General features: G+C 40.7%; 1 protein-coding gene and 1 non-coding gene across 2 annotated transcripts in view; one reads left to right on the top strand and one right to left on the bottom strand.

Moving 5' to 3' along the window:
* LOC124803361 (neural-cadherin-like) overlaps positions 1-17,367 on the bottom strand; it is a 333,705-nt gene that overhangs the window by 277,502 nt on the left and 38,836 nt on the right. The gene's annotated exons all lie outside the window — the stretch shown is intronic.
* Positions 15,262-15,338, top strand: Trnat-agu. Its single transcript has one exon. It is a non-coding gene; the product is annotated as a tRNA-Thr (tRNA).

Here is a 17,367-nt window from a genome sequence, read left to right as displayed (position 1 = left end):
TCAGCGTTGGAGTTATTAAGCTACCTCCAGAAATGACTGTTGCAGTTTATCAGATTCAGATCGGAAAATTTGCTAATGAAGATGCTGTTATGTATTAATTGTATTTGCATCCTACAGAGTAAGGACCGATGAGCTCGCTGTTTGGTCCCTTCCGCCAAACCAAGCAACCATCCAACAAAGTTCGGTATGTTAAAACCCTAGAACAAAATACTGCAATAGACACTGTCCAGTCACATTAATGTAACCACCGCCTATGTTCGGTGTCAACAAGTAATAACTACTAACTGAAGGCAGGTGACAGAACCAGCAGTGGAGGGTTTATAAAGCATGTCGGGGAGACGCGATCGTTGTCGTAATGAGGAAACGGTGTGGTTTATCTGACGTCGAAAAGGGCAAGGTCAAGGGTGGAAGTATTTCCGAAGTGTCACCTGCCGCCGTTTTAAAGTATACCGTGTATGGCAAAATGGCTCTAACAAAAAGCGGCGCCAGGGCTACTGTGGTACACCGGGGGGCTTAGATAGCAGGGATGAACGACAGCTGTGGAAATGTGTACGGACGAACTGACGTGCGATTGTTGAGCTCCCATGACCCAAGGGGCAATCAACAGTGTCTTCTCAATGATTGTTAGATTAGATTAGATTAATTATTCATTCCATAGACCCACAAAAGAGGGGATCCTCTTGGGTGTGGAACATGTCAGATAAACACATTACAAAAATGTAATTAGAAAAAATTGAGTTTCATTAGTTTTAATGATCCAAGTATTGTCAAAAATTAAAGTATAATAAATTTTCATTAAAATGGTCTACAGCACTTGTTGAGAAATTCATGGATGGAATAGAAGGAGCTGGACCCCCAAAATTCTTTTGAATTATGTTTAAATTGTGCCTTATCTGAAACTAAACTCTTAATGGATGCTGGTAACTTATTGAAAATATGCGTTGCTGAAAGCTGGACTCCTTTCTGGGCAAGAGTAAGTGAATTTAAATCCTTGTGTATATTGTTCTTATTCCTAGTATTGATACTGTGTACTAAGCAGTTAGTTGCAAAAAGAGATGTACTATTTACAACAAATTTCATTAAGGAATAAATATACGGAGGAGCTGTGGTTAGTATGCCCAATTCTGTGAATAGGTTTCGACATGATGTTCTTGGATTTACACTACACATTGTTCTTATTACATGCTTCTGTACTCTAAATTTTTTTCGTCGGTTTGTGGAGTTACCCCAAAATATGACAACATATGACATAATGGAGTGAAAATAAGCAAAATACGTCAGTTTTTTTATATTTATATCTCCTATGTCTGACGTCATTCGCATTGAAAACACAGACTTGTTTAGCAGTTCGTTAGTATGTCGTTCCCAACTGAATTTATTATTAAGTTGTAATCCCAAGAATTTTACACTCTCAGCTTCTCCTATTTCCATGTCATCATATTTTATACACACACTAGAAAGAAATCGCTTGGAAGTTCTGAACTGCATATAGTGGGTCTTTTCAAAGTTTAATGACAGTGAATTGGTTATGAACCACTTAATGTCAGTAAAATTTTGATTAGCTGCCCTTTCTATATATTTGATTTACTATTTATTGCAATATTTGTATCATATGCAAATAAGACCAACTTGGCATCTGGTAATGTAACAGATGACAGGTCATTAATATACACAAGAAACAGTAGTGGACCTAGCATGGAACCTTGGGGAACACCACATGTAATTTCTTCCCAATCAGATTGTGTCTGATTGCCTGCTGCTGAAGTGTTACGTAATGACACCCTTTGTTTTCTATTAGTAAGATATGACCGAAACCACTTTGCAGCACTACTATTGATGCCATATTATCTTAATTTACTTGAAAGAATGCTGTGATTCACACAATCGAAAGCCTTTGACAGGTTGCAAAATATGCCAGTTGCCTCTGTTTAGTGAGCGTTGCTGTGTTGGGCCTCTGCAGTAGGCGCCTGGTTCATGCACCCATACTGACTGCTGTTTATCGGGGACGAAGGCTAGAATTTGCACGCCACTTCCACAACTGGACGTCTACTGAGTGTAGCGGTTTCAGATGAATCTACTTTTGTGCTCTGAACGGTGTGAACTGCCTGGAAGCAAACACGCTGCAACAGTTCTCGGAAGAGTCCAGGCCGGAGAAGGGAGCGTTATGGTCTGGAAGGCTCTATGGATCAACATGAGTATGCGTCTAGCCTTGTTTTTCCTCGGCACGATGGCATCTACCAGCATGACAACGCAACGTGTCAGACTGCTCGCACTATACAAAGAGCACTAGGAAAAGCTTCTCGTTCTCCCATCCTCACCAAACTCCCTGGATTTAAAACCAATCGAGACTCTGTGGATCCACTGTAATCGGGCTGTGCACGACATGCATCCTCAACCGAGAAACCTAGCGCTGCTGGCTGCGGCATGGGAGTCGGCATGCCTCCACACCCTTGCCGGTACCTTCCGGAAGTTCACTGACATTCTTCTCGCACATCTCGCAGAGGCCAGGCCCGCGCTGGACAGGGTATTACATGGTAAAAACGATATGAAGAAGTTTATAAGTCAGACTGCACAATTTAAAATGGTTCTTCAAACAAGCCTTATGTTTCCAGCAAGTCGAGGGCACAGTCACTAAATTTAGATATCACATTCTGTCTTTCACACCAATTAGTCAAGTATTAGGAATGTTCGGATTAATAAATTGATTTAAAGTTTTATGTCCTGACATGAATTGGAAAAGGTCGCAAAATACGACTGTAAATGTTCAAACCATGTCCAATAATCAAGTTTATTACCATTGCGTTTAAGTGACTCACAAAATTTCATCATCATCAATACTCCGTATTTCATAGTTGATAGTGATTGGTCCATCACATGATCTTCTTATCAGTCTGTCTCCATTTCTCTGGGTCTTCTGCATCTCTGAGTAACTGGCACCAGTTTCGTCTGCCTGCTGCTTTATCTGATATGTTCATCGCCTCGGTGGTCTTGCCTGCAATCTTTTCCCTTCGATTTTGTCAGCTTCGATGCAGCATCCCTACCCAGAGCTATTTCACGCCGTGTTTCTTGTGAAGAACCGCCCTCTTTCTGAGCCACTGCGCCCAAATAGACAACTTGATTAAAAGAATTTTATTAATTTCCAAATCCGTCCCTCCATAGCAATCGCGAAACTTCACCCTGTGTAATACATATTCCGTCAGCGGAAGACAAACTCTTCAGCAAAATGCAAATCTTCACACAAAACTCGCAGTTTTCTCTAAGTGCACGATCCATATGATGACCACATAGGGTGAACGCACACTGCTGACTCCCCTAGGGGCAAAACCCACAGTGTTGCTCCGAGTTCCGTGAAATGCAGCATTCCAGGCTCCCACTAGCTGTGCATCAACGCAATGAGAGATACTGCGGGAAAAGACTACATGATGGGCTCCATTTTAAGTTTCTTCAACACATTTTCATTTGATGGGTTCCATTTTAAGTTTGTTCAACACATTTTCATTCCTTTTGCTATCCCACTTGGTTCGTCTCAAGAACTTCATTTCACAGATTTTCGGTCTTTCCGATATCTGCTGTCTTTATTTCCAAGCTTTGCCACCATAGCAAAGCGCAGGTCTTGTTAAGGTCCTGTAAAGGCGTATTGAGGTGTGCTTCTGGACTGTGCAAGGTTCCACTACGTTAAGAATGACTCCCATTGTTTCTATATACCTGGTGGCTTTTTTAGCTAAGTGTGTTCCTTCCAGAAAGGATAATTTATAGCCTAAATATCTGAATGATTTCACTCTTTATACAGTTTTATCTTTCAAACTGCTCTTACTTTGTGCAGGCTATTTTCATCAGAAGGCCATAGTTTTTTTTTCGATGTCTAAGTTCAAAAAAATGGCTCTGAGCACTATGGGACTTAACTTCTGAAGTCATCAGTCCCCTAGAACTTAGAACTACTTAAACCTAACTAAACTAAGGACATCACACACGTCCATGCCCGAGGCAGGATTCGAACTTGCGACCGTAGCGGTCGCGCGGTTCAAGACTGTAGCGCCCAGAACGGCTCGGCCACCCCGGCCGGCTGTCTAAGTTCATACTGTATTTGTGATGTGATCTGTAAATTGCGTACAGAACGCTGCAGGTCGTCCTCTGCAGATACTATAGGAGATAAGTCATCTGCAAAGACTAAAATTTCTAGCTTTGTGTTTCAGGGGTTGATTTGAATGAAGATGTGTGACATTCGACTCCACTCTTGGACGGTTTTATTCATATAAATAATAAACAAGAGAGATTAAACACCGCATCCCTATTGTATTCTGACCCAATCTGATAATCTGTCTCCTTTATTGACACAGATTAAATTTATTCCGTAAATTTGTCGATCTCCTGCTGTAAACTATAACAATTTGTTTCTGTTGACTTTATCAGAAACGTTTTTTGATGTTGACGGAGGCAATATGAGTTTCTAGATTGAATTGCCTATGTTTCTGTATTAGAGATTTCAATGAAAAATAGTCGTCACAGCATGATCTTCCTTTGCGAAACCCATTTTGTTCCTAACCCAAGATGGATTCATGGTGTCTGTAAAAATTATTTTTGATGGTGTTGGCAAAAATTTTATATGCCGGGTTTAATGAGCCTATTACTCATTTAAGACGTTCAGGAATCTGCCTACAAAATGACTTGCTTGCATATTCAAACAGCTCTACAACCTTCTCCTGGGGACATTATTATTTTTTTAGTTTGTTTAATACTTCATGTACACACTTAGAAATGGATTCTCTTGAATCGTTCCCTTAGAGTTTGATTGTAAGAGGCTTTAATGTGTGATACCATGAATTCTGAAAGCTCTGTATCCAAAATTAGGTAAAGAGATGGGATTTACAAGGGGAAGTCAAATGGAAACGCGTCACGGAAGAAAAATAAGTAAATTGTTTATTATTTCTAAAGTAATCACTGTCACTTGTAATACATTAATTCCAGTGTGAGAGAAGACGGTCTAGACATTCGTGGAAAAATGTTTGTGATTGCCTACGGAACCAAGATTGTCTCTAGGAGTGCACTTCTTCGTCCGAAGCAAATCGATGGCAATGAATGTCCTTCAAGGATTCAGAGATATGGAAAAGCGCTTGGGGAGAGATCGGTACTGTATGGGGGATGTGTGAGCAGTTCCAACCGAAACGTCTTCAGCGCACTCTAAACAACCTTGGGAAAATTTGGGGTCCACATGGAGCCCTGAAGAAAGATGTTCGTGGCCATCGATGTGCTTCAGACAAAGAGGTGCACGCGTGGGCACAATCGTTGTTTCACAGGCAACCGCAAACATTTTTCCATGAAGACACTGACGATCTCGTCTGACAGTGGGATAAATGTACGAGGATTGGAACTTTAATAGTGGCAATTATTTATTTACAGCTCTTACAAAATAGATACGTGTTTCAAAGTTTTACTGACCTTCAAAGTAGTCACCAGCATTGTGTATAACGCGTTGCCAGCGATATGGAAGTCGTAGGACACTCTTAGCAGTGCCAGTTATGTTGACAGTTCGAGCGGCACGATCTATTGCCCGACGAATTTGTAGCAGTTCTGAAGCGAAAGCCGTAAAGTGTTTCCTTCAGTTTAGAAATCGAGTTGAACTCACGAGGGCTTAAGTCAGGGGAGTGCAGTAGGTGGTATAGCACTTAGAAGCCCAATTAGTCAAACAAATCAGTAACAGCTTGCACTATACGTGCTTGAGCATTGTCCTGCAAAATGTTGGTCAGGTCTGTAGAAAGTGTCATCACTTCTGTCTCTATGCTGTTCATTTTTTGGAACACAACTTACGACCAGCTTAGAGACAGAAGTGATGACACTTTCTGCAGGACGACCATCATTTCGCAGGACAATACAAGCTCTGAAAAGTACTCGTGGTACAGACTTTGAGCTTCTCTTCCATTACGGCGAACTTCACCGTACGTTAACAACATATCGGAGTACTCTGCGGACGTGTACTCAGTCATCCTATTACTACAGTATTAGTCACCGCAATGTCAACTGAGGCATCACCAGGAAGCATGAAAACGAGGCAGACGGAAAAAGAGGATATCGAGTGACATCATATCATTTTACCATTCACGAATGTGGCTAGCCTACCATAACAGGCGAATTGCGTAAGAAACATCTAGCACATGATTGAGTAACTCTTGTTTTCCTTATAATATGGCAACGAATCGTTTCCGGACACGGATTCCTGTGTAAAACTTGATGTACTAAGTCCCCTCCACAACCTCTAGAAATGTGTAAAGTGAGTTGTGAAACCCCCTGCATGTACAAGCTAAAGCCTCTCCTATATTTGTCCTCCAGAAACGGAGACAAAAGACAGGCTTCTCAGTTGGATCCGTAGGGAAATCGCACAACAGAACCTAACCGTTCCAGTCTAGAAAGTTTCATTTTCAGGTTTTCTGCCGTAAGTACTCACGGTTTTGTTGTTATTATTCTCTTCTTCAACATACGTGAAAAGAGTCACAAAAATTGTGTAGATGTCGGTAAGCAACATCACTCTAATTCGTTAGACACTCGTTTAAGAAAACACAGGGCTTATGTTCATAAGGCTGTTACCTTCATCCTTTGTCTGGAGATTTAGTTACTGTAAATTTCTCTCTCTCGATCTCTACTCGTTTTTATCTCTAGTTCTCGGAAACGCAAACATACACACTACACTCGTATCGCGTACACTTAGGGTGGGTGTACTTGTTTTTCAGCCTTTGGTTATCTTTGAGCTGCTGCACGACGCTAGCGAGTTTGCCCGTAGGTTTTGTCGTCACTAAACAACAAAATGTGGGCTTTCGAGTATGAGGTGCTCAGTCATGTTGGGACAGGGAGTCCGTTAAGTGATTTCATAGAGCAAGGTTAATGGAAATGAGAGATACGAAATAAAGCTGCGATTGTTTTGCTAATGTCTTAATCTGTCACGAAAATTTATTTTACTATATCTTCAAACGTACCAAAATTAGAAATAATATAAACTACGAATAAGTCGAGCTTCTGAGAATTTACTTGCAGTTCTTATCGACTTGCGCACTTTCATAATGTTCTTACAGTGGTTAATGAAACTTAACTCACACTAAATTAAGCTTGAGATGACGAATAACTGCACTTTTCGATTGTGCTATCGAGAAAGAATGTGTGTGACTTCCAATGGGCAGGCGTAACTGACTTCCCGAAAGCAAACTCAAGAAATAGAAAAATCCAATGTTAAAAAGTGTTATCATTTCGCATTCCCCTTTCATTGATATGTTTTAAAACAGGAAATGTAACTGTGGTCGTATTGGTTAAGGTACATGATTTACGTGTGTGAGCCCGCTTCTCGTCAGTCATTACAATGCCTGAACGTTAGCAAACTACAGTGGCTTACCAACTGCAGGCATAAGTTGAAGACAGTGGAACAACGTTTACAACCATATATACAGTACAACCATTAAAATTATTTTTTGTGAGCCAATTTCCTAACGACCTGCAGCGCCAATGGTAAATCATTTTACAGTATTTTTCTGATTATCTCTTCAGGTGACGAACTTGTACATGAAGACTATAATATCGGAAATCTTTGAGTATTTGCTGAAAAAAAAGTTTCTGCCAACACAAACAGATCACAAGTATCATTTGTTTCACCCATCTTCTAGAACAATTAAGTTGTTATAGATGATGAGTAGCCAGCAAAGACGGAAGTATGGGCCGGCCGGAGTGGCCGTGCGGTTCTATGCGCTATAGTCTGGAGCCGAGCGACCGTTCTGGTCGCAGGTTCGAATCCTGCCTCGGGCATGGATGTATGTGATGCCCTTAGGTTAGTTTGGTTTAATTAGCTCTAAGTTCTAGGCGACTGATGACCTCAGAAGTTAAGTAGCATAGTGCTCAGAGCCATTTGAACCATTTGAACGGAAGTATGTGCTACAAATAAGTTTAAACTAGTAATTATGGCTATTCGTAATAGTCAAAATTGTTACAACCAACAGGTTTAGGCTAAATTTTCTGTTGTGATGATTATTTTTCAGATTTTTAAAAGTATTTCATGAGGTACAGATGTGCTGAAACACGTTTACGTAAAAAAGAAAACTGAAGGGAAAAACAAGTGGTACGCAAACTTAGGCTGATGTCATTCCATTACGAAGTAATTACTTACTAAGGTCCACGAGGCATGGACATTGCCGTTGGTGGGGAGACTTGCGTGCCTCAGCGATGCAGATAGCTGTGCTGTAGGTGCAACCACAGCGGAGGGGTATCTGTTGAGAGGCCAGACAAACGAGTGGTTCCTGAAGAGGGGCAGCAGCCTTTTAAGCAGTTGCAGGGGCAACAGTCTGGATGACTGACTGATCTGGCATTGAAGCATTAACAAAAACGGCCTTGCTGTGCTGGTACTGCGAACGGATGAAAGCAAGGGGAAACTACAGCCCTAATTTTTCCCTAGGGCATGCAGCTTTACTGTATGAGTAAATGATGATGGCGTCCTCTAGGGTAAAATATTCCGAAGGTAAAATAATCCCCCATTCGGATCTCCGGGCGGGGCTCCTCAGGAGGACGTCGTTATCAGGAGAAAAAGAACTGGTGTTCTACGGATCAGAGCGTGGAATGTCAGATCCCTTAATCGGGCAAGTAAGTTACAAAATTTAAAAAGGGAAATGGATAGATTAGTGGGAACTACTGAAGTTCGGTGGCAGGAGGTACAAGACTTCTGGTCAGGTGAATACAGGGTTATAAGTACAAATTCAAAAAGCGGTAATGCAGGAGTGGGTTTAATAACGAATAAAAAAAATAGGAACGCGGGTAAGCTACTATGGACAGCATAGCGAACGCATTATTGTAGCTAAGACAGACACGAAGCCCACGCCTACGACAGTAGGACAAGTTTCTATGCCAACAAGCTCCGCAGGTGACGAAGAAATTGAAGAAATGTATAATGAGATAAAAGAAATTATTCAGTTAGTGAGAGGGGACGAAAATTTAATAGTCATGGGGAACTGGACTTCGATAGTAGTTAAAGGAAGAGAAGGAAATGTAGTAGGTGAATATGGAATGGGGGTAAGGAATGAAAGAGGAAGCCCCGTGGTAGAATTTTGCATACAGCTTAACTTAATCATAGCTAACATTTGGTTTAACAATCATGAAAGAAGGTTGTATACGTGGAAGAGGGCCTAGAGACACTGGAAGGTTTCAGATGGTAAGACAGAGATTTAGGAACCCGGTTTTAAATTGTAAACATTTCCAAGGGCTGATGTGGACTCTGACCACAATCTATTGGTTACGAACTGTAGATTAAAACTGAAGAAATTGCAAATAGGTGGGAATTTAAGGAGATGGAACCTGGATAAACTGAAAAAAACAGAGGTTGTAGAGTGTTTCATAGAAAGCATTAGCGAAAGATTGACAAGAACAGTGGAAAGAAACACAGTACAAGAAGAATGCCTTGCTTTGACAGATCAAATAGTGAAGGCAGCAGAGGATCAAGTAGGCAAAAAGACGACGGCTGGTAGAAATCCTTGGGCAACAAAAGAGATATTGAATTTAATTGATGAAAGGAGAAAATATAAAAATACAGTAAATGAAGCAGGCAAAAAGGAGTAGAAACGTGTCAGAAATGAGATCGACAGGGAGTGCAAATTGGCTAAGCAGAAATGGCTAGAGGACAAAATGTAAGGATGTAGAGGCATATATCACTAGAGGTAAGATAGATACTGCCTACAGGAAATTAAAGAGACCTTTGGAATAACTTGAACAAATATCAAGAGCTCAGATGGAATACCAGTTCTAAGCAGAGAAGGGAAAGCAGAAAGGTGGAAGGAGAATATAGAGGGTATGTACAAGGGTGATGTACTCGAGGGCAATATTATGGAAATGGGAGAGGACGTAGGTGAAGATGAAATGGGAGATATGATACCGCGTGAAGAGTTTGACAGAGCACTGAAAGATCTAAATCGAAACAAGGCCCCGGGAGTAGACAACATTCCATTAGAACTACTGATAGCCTTGGGAGAACCAGCCCTGACAAAACTCTACCATCTGGTGAGCAAGGTGTATGAGACACGCGAAATACCCTCAGGCTTCAAGAAGAACATAATAATTCCAATCCCAAAGAAGGCAGGTGTCGACAGGTGTGAAAATTCCCGAACTATAAGTTTAATAATTCACGGCTGCAAAATACTGACACGAATTCCTTACAGACGAATGGAAAAACTGATAGAAGCCGACCTCGGGGAAGATCTGTTTGGATTCCGTAGAAATGTTGGAACACGTGAGGCAATAGTGATCCTATGACTTATCTTAGAGGTCAGATTAAGGAAAGGCAAACCGACGTTTCTAGTATTTGTAGACTTAGAGAAAGCTTTTGACGATATTGACTTGAATACTCTCTTTCAAATTCTGGAGGTGGCAGAGGTCAAATACAGGGACCAAACGGCTATTTAAAATTTGTACAGAAACCAGATGGCAGTTATAAAAGTCGAGGGATATGAAAGGGAAGCTGTGGTTGGAAAGCGAGTGAGACAGGGTTGTAGCCTATCTTCGATGTTACTCTATATTTTGAGCAAGCAGTAAAGGAAACAAAAGAAAAATTTGGTGTAGGAACTAAAATCCACGGAGAACGAAATAAAAACTTTGAGGTTCACCGATGAAATTGTAATTCAGTCAGAGACTGAAAAGGACCTGGCAGAGCAGTTGAACGGAACGGACAGTGTCTTCAAAAGTGGATGTAAGACGAGCACCAACAAAAGCAAATCGAGGATAATGAAATGTAGTCTAATTAAATTAGGTGATGCTGACGTAATTACGTTAGGAAATGAGATAGTAGTTGAGTTTCGCTATTTAGGGAGCGAAATAACTGATGATGGTCGAAGTAGAGAGTATGTAAAATGTAGACTGGCAATAGCAAGGAAAGCGTTTCTGAAGCAGAGAAATTTGTTTACATCGCGTGTAGATTAATTGTCAGGAAGTCTTTTCTAAAAGTATTTGTATGGAGTTTAGCCATGTATGGATGTGAAATACGGACGATAAATAGTTTAGACAAGAAGGGAATACAAGCTTTCGAAATGTGGTGCTACAGAAGTATGCTGAATATTAAATGGTTTGATCACGTAATTAAGGAGGAGATACAGAATAGAACTGGGGAGAAGAGGAATTCGTGGCACAACTTGACTAGGAGAGACCGGTTGGTAAGACGTGTTATGAGGCCTCAAGGCATCACCAAGCTAGTATTGGAGGGCAGCGTGGAGGGTAAAAGTCGTAGAGGGAGACCAACAGATGAATACACTAAGCAGATTCAGAAGGATGTAGGTTACTTGGAGATGAAGAAGCCTGCACAGGATAGCTTAGCATGGAGAGCTGCATCAAACCAGTCTCCAGACTGAAGACCATATAACATCCACGATATATATATATATATATATATATATATATATATATATATATATATATATATATTGTACGAGTGGAATATGAACGTGTGGATGATATTCATTCAATTATGTAATTATTTCTTAAAAAGATGATAATTATGTAAAACAGAGACAATATTTGTCTCACATTCTTTGTTAACCTATGTCATTCTTTTCTTTTGTTTTGTACCCTTTTGTCGTCTTCTTCTGATGTACATCGCCGACGCAAGACGCGAATCGATTTGAGGTCTGTTAAATGAAAAACATTTAATGTAAAATTATTGTACTTTTATGTTCATTTGCTGGTAAAACAAATAGAGCCAAATGCGTTAAAACTATTTATGATTAATTATTGAAAATTCACTTCCTTTTTTTAATTATAATTTTGTATTAATTGTTTTATCATAGCCGCAAGAAGCGCAGCCATTGTTAGTAGCGATTATATATAGCAACTTCGTCTGTACTTCTAGTTGAAAATAGCATGGGTTTGTGTTAAACTAATTTGCAAAAAAATTAATAATTTTTTTATTGGTGGCATCAATTTAAATGATTAACTATTTATTGGGAAAAGGAAAATCTTAATTTAAAAAGAAATCCTCTATTTTTTGTTGGCCGCTATCATAACTTTTATCACAGCGGCAAATTTAAATTACTTGAAACTGCAAACTTTCAGTATTACGATGTGTAAGAAATAAATGTGCACCGGTGGTACTGAACTCTACTTATAAAAGAAAAAATTAATCGAATCAGACTGCATTTTCTAAGAACAGTGCTAATGGCATTTATTGTTGAACAAGATTTCATTGCTGATGTATGTGGCCAAAATTAAACTACGCACAAATCACGGAGAAAAATATTTCTGGTAGCATACGTCAGTGTTGTGTGCGGGTGGTATTCTGTGGTTCCTTTTCATGATCAATTTGCTAAGAATAATTAAATCCATCGAAGACAAAAATTATAAAAGCTCTGATGTACGATCTGTAATTTTAGTGATATGAATACAGCTTACAGTCAACATTATTACACTACGTTAGGTGGAATTTTTGTGCAATTTGAACAAAATAATCATCCGAGAGAAGTAGTAGTACGAATAATGCATTAAACATGTGTATAATATTGTCAGTGTCAATTACAAAATCAAATCAATGCAACTGCTAAAAAAAAAAAAGAGTGAATTCAAACCGCAGAATACCATAGAGTATCGTATCATCGATATTCATTGCACTTGTCGATACTGATGATACACAAAAACCGCCACAACCACCACAACAACAACAAAGTTTACGAAGACTGGGCGAAGGCTCTGAAATGCTTAAGAGAGAAATACAAGAATATCTAGAGATCACGCTGGGCGAACATTTCAGCTAGTGGACTCTTACCAAGGAGGAAGTCAAACTAACAGCATGATGAATCTGAGCTACCTAAATAGGTACTCGTAACATAAATTCAAAGGCCATTTTCTTGCAGAAATCTATACGAGTATGTTCTATTCGTATTCCAGACACATTCGTCTTATATGTACTGCCATCTTCAGTGGATTTAATCTGAAATAAAACAGTTTTATTTGTATGTGCGACCCTTATAGATCAGAAAATTACGGTATAGTTTCTACATTACTAAATTATATCTTATAGTTACTTTTTTCGCCCGCCAAAATCATCGATTCTTGTCATCTGTCAGGAAAAAGAGTAATTGTAAGTAATAATTTATTATTACAAAAATTATGGTATGAACTCTTTTATTCCAGATCAAATCCACTGCAAAAACCTCAAAGTAAAATGCGAAACACGTATGGAACATTCAGAATGGCCACACCAACAAAGTAACTAGAAAGGTACATTGAAATACAGCTAGGTTTAGTCACACTGTTAACAGACTCTACTGGTAATCATATTTCGACAGTTGATTATGACAAACTATGCATTGTTATCAAACAAAATCGTTAAATTCGTTTCGATTCCCATTAAGTTCGTAATTTTGTTTATACGTATGATAATTTGGCTCTGGTATGAACGAATCAGAAATGAAGCTCGTAGTGCAACAAACATAGCAACGATCTCACGTTTGCTGGACTACTCCAAATCCTTGTCCACTGAGCACACACTATAAAATGTGGTACATGCGAACAACGAAGTGTATGAAGTCATTGTCCAATTTAAATGAGTAGTTCCAGAACTGACTCACGAGACATCTCTTTTGTTTTTGTCTCGGATTAACTTAACACGTAAAATATAGACTGAGTGGGCGAACAGGTGATACGTGGGCGGTCTGGCAGCGAGGCTATAGCATAAGCGAGAGTGCTACATGAAACGGGAGCCCACGGGCAGGCGTGGTCAAAGTGGCTAGCGCACGCACAGAAGAAGTGCACTAAGATCACCTGACGGGCAGCCTACGCAACCTGCGCTTGGTGCGAGCATGCTGATGCGGCTGGGGTAGTGCTGGAGCAGCATACCAAGAAGGTATATGTACTTAACTGAAATCGATAAGTTTTGTAAAATACAATAAATGGCAAGCTAATACCGTTTTTTTCTTTGTTCAGTTTTAAAAGGGTTAATGATTTGCAATAAATTTATGAGGATTTGTGGAGAGGCATTGATGAACCCAAAAACCATCGACCTTACCGAGGTGAGGTCACTTGCATGCCTCCATGATCCAAATAGCTGTACTGTAGGAGTAATCAGGCAACGGCCTTGCTGCAGTGGATACATCGGTTCCCGTCAGATCACCGAAGTTAAGTGCTGTTGGTTGTGGCTGGCACTTGGATGGGTGACCGTCTGGGCCGCCATGCACTGTTGCCATTTTTCGGGGGCACTCAGCCTCGTGATGCCAATTGAGGAGCTACTCGACCGATCGACCGAATAGTGGCGGCTCCGGTCAAAGAAAACCATCGTAACGACCGGGAGAGCAGTGTGCTGACCACACACCCCTCCTATCCGCATCCTCATCTGAGGATGACACGGCGGTCGGATGGTCCCGATGGGCCACTTGTTGCCTGAAGACGGAGTAACAAGACTGAAGGGGTAACTGTGAAGAGACCAGACTAACCCGTGGTTCCTGAAGAGAGAGGGTAGTCTTTTCTGTAGTTGCAGGGACAAGTCTAGATGAGACTACTCTGGCTTTGTATTATTAGGCAACATGGTCTTGCTGTGTTGGTACAGCGAATCCTTGAAAGCAAGCGGAAACTAGGACCAATATTTTTGGAACTCTACTGTGCTACTTGTCGATGGTAGTACCCTGTTGAGTAAAATATTCTGAACGTAAAATAGTACCGCATTCGAGTCTCTTCGCAGGGAGTACCATGGAGGATGTTGTCATCAGGAAAAACAAAACGGCCGTTCTGTGAGTCTGGAACATGGAAGTTAGATCTCTTAAACTGGTAGGTTGCTTAGAGGATTTGAAAATGAGAGCGCGTAGATTGAGGTTAGGTAATAAGTGAGGTGCGGTGGCAGGAAACAGGATTTCTGGTCAGGTGAGTACAGGGTTATAAATGCGAAATCAAATAGGGTTAATGACGGAGTAGGTCTAACAACAAACAAGAAAAGGAGAATGTCGATATGCTGCCATATCACGAAAAAAAGATAGCGAACGCATTATCGTTGCCTCGTAGCCAAGGTAGACACAAAGCCAACACCTACTACAACTGTACAGATTAGATGAATGTGTGGTGTCTGTTTTTTCGGACATATTCGGAAGAACAGACACCACACATTCAAATTTTTTCAAAGCCTAGCTGGGAAATGAATTCACCTTCTGTGGGAATCTCTAAGTAGCGAACGGGAGTATAATAGAAAGGGACTGCGGATAGGTGGCGCTCGATGGGAATGTCGATCGGCCCTGAGGCGTGCCTAGATCGTCCATGCAGTTGCGATAACACTGTGTCGCGGATGGCGCAGTGGTTACCGCACCTGTCTAGTAAGCAGGAGGTCCCGGGTTCGAATCCCGGTCTGGTGCACATTTTCACTCGTCGCCGCCGATTCCACGTAATGTCCAAATGCAGCTGACAGCAGTGATCCTTTCGCTCCTTCCCTCTCCACCTTCAATTTACATACAACTGTACAGGTTTATATGAGTACTAGCTCAGCAGATGAGACTGAGGCAGCGTATGATCAGATTAAAAAGAAATTATGCGGATAGAGTAAGGTTTCCTAAAACTTATACAGCCAATTCTTTCCAAAATATGATACACCCAGCCTATTTACAAAAACCAAATCTATCACAAACGTTCCTACTGTTAGTTATACTGCCACTATTTAGGAACAGTCAGTCATAATTCGTTCTTCCACTACAAACTCCATTTTGCAGGTAAACAATAATATTGACAAACAGCACTTTCAGACTAAAATAACTATGCATATAGTTCTAGAACATTAGCCACAGCCGGCCGGAGTGGCCGACGGGTTCTAGGCGCTAGAGTCTGGAGCTGCGCGGCCGCTACGGTCGCAGGTTCGAATCCTGCCTCGGGATGGGTGTGTGTGATGTCCTTAGTTTAGTAAGGTTTAAGTAGTTCTATGTTCTAGGTTACTGATGACCTCAGAAGTTAAGTCCCATAGTGCTCAGAGCCATTTGAACCATTAGCCACACTTTCGCAAATATTTACTAGATACCTACCAAATTTGTGTCACATACACAGAAAATTGTTCTCCACCAGTTGAATAATTCATTATTGTCTTATTTATTACACAGAGATAATTATTAAGCAGTCACTATAACCCTTAAATGTGTCACCCCGCTTCTAAAATATGGTACAGTTGATTTCTAAAAGTGATATCTGCTCGGTGACTCAGTGTTGTGTTGTCCTTACATTGGTATCGTTATTACCGACATGAAAATCGCTATAAATACACTGGCGTATCGTCTTCCCACTATTGAGATCGCTTAAGGGGCACGAACCGGGAAAAGTGACACACGGTTGCCTACGACCCAGTTGCCAGGCACACAGCGGTGTACTGCGGGTTGCTGCCCTTCCTATCCGCCAGGGACACAACCGAGGGAGGCCACACCTCCAGCAGTAATCCATTGCTGATACGGAAAATCCTCGAATCGAAAACAGAGTAGGCCAAAAGCAGGGAGCCAGAAAGCTATTCCTGCGACCAAAGCTGTCGTAAGTATACAAAAAAGAAAGAAAACTGTGGAGACAGATTCAGATTCCGACATTTCTTTGAAGAGTACAACAGCTAGATCCTACAGAAATGACTGATGCAGAACATGTAGGTGGACGAAATTATATCTTGGCTAGCGGAGGAGAGGGAAAGTCATTTATTTATTTATTTACACGTCAAGTTCCGTAAGACCAAATTGAGGAGCAAATCTCCAAGGTCACGGAACATGCAGTACGTGAAATTACAACATAAAAGTAATAACAGACAAATATAAAACGTTTATGAACCCGAAAAAAATTATTCCATAAGTTTAAGTAAACGCAGTCAACAATACAACAAGAATTAGCTTAATTTTTCAAGGAACTCCTCAACAGAATAGAAGGAGTGACCCATGAGGAAACTCTTCAATTTCGAATTGAAAGCGCGTGGATTACTGCTAAGATTTTTGAATTAGAGCGGTAGCTTGTTGAAAATGGATGCAGCAGTATACTGCACACCTTTCTGCACAAGAGTTAAGGAAGTCCGATCCAAATGCAGCTTTGGTTTCTGCCGAGTATTAACTGAGTGAATGCTGCTTAATATTGTTAACAATAAATGACACTAAGGAATATACATGCTGAGAGGCCAATGTCAAAATACCCATACTCGTGAACAAGGGGTCGACAAGAGGTTCGTGAACTTACACCACTTATTGCCCGAACCGCCCGCTTCTGAGCCAAAAATATCCTTTTAGAATGGGAAGAGTTACCCCAAAGCATAACACCATACGACTTAAGCGAATGAAAATAAGCAAAGTAGACTATTTTTCGTGTCGAACGATCACTCACTTCGGATACCGTTCGAATATTACAAATGGCAGAATTAAGTCTTTGAACAAGATCCTG

This window comes from Schistocerca piceifrons, chromosome 6, assembly GCF_021461385.2.
Source record: "Schistocerca piceifrons isolate TAMUIC-IGC-003096 chromosome 6, iqSchPice1.1, whole genome shotgun sequence".
NCBI classification, from domain to species: Eukaryota; Metazoa; Arthropoda; class Insecta; order Orthoptera; family Acrididae; genus Schistocerca; species Schistocerca piceifrons.
This window is presented reverse-complemented; position numbering and strand designations above follow the sequence as displayed.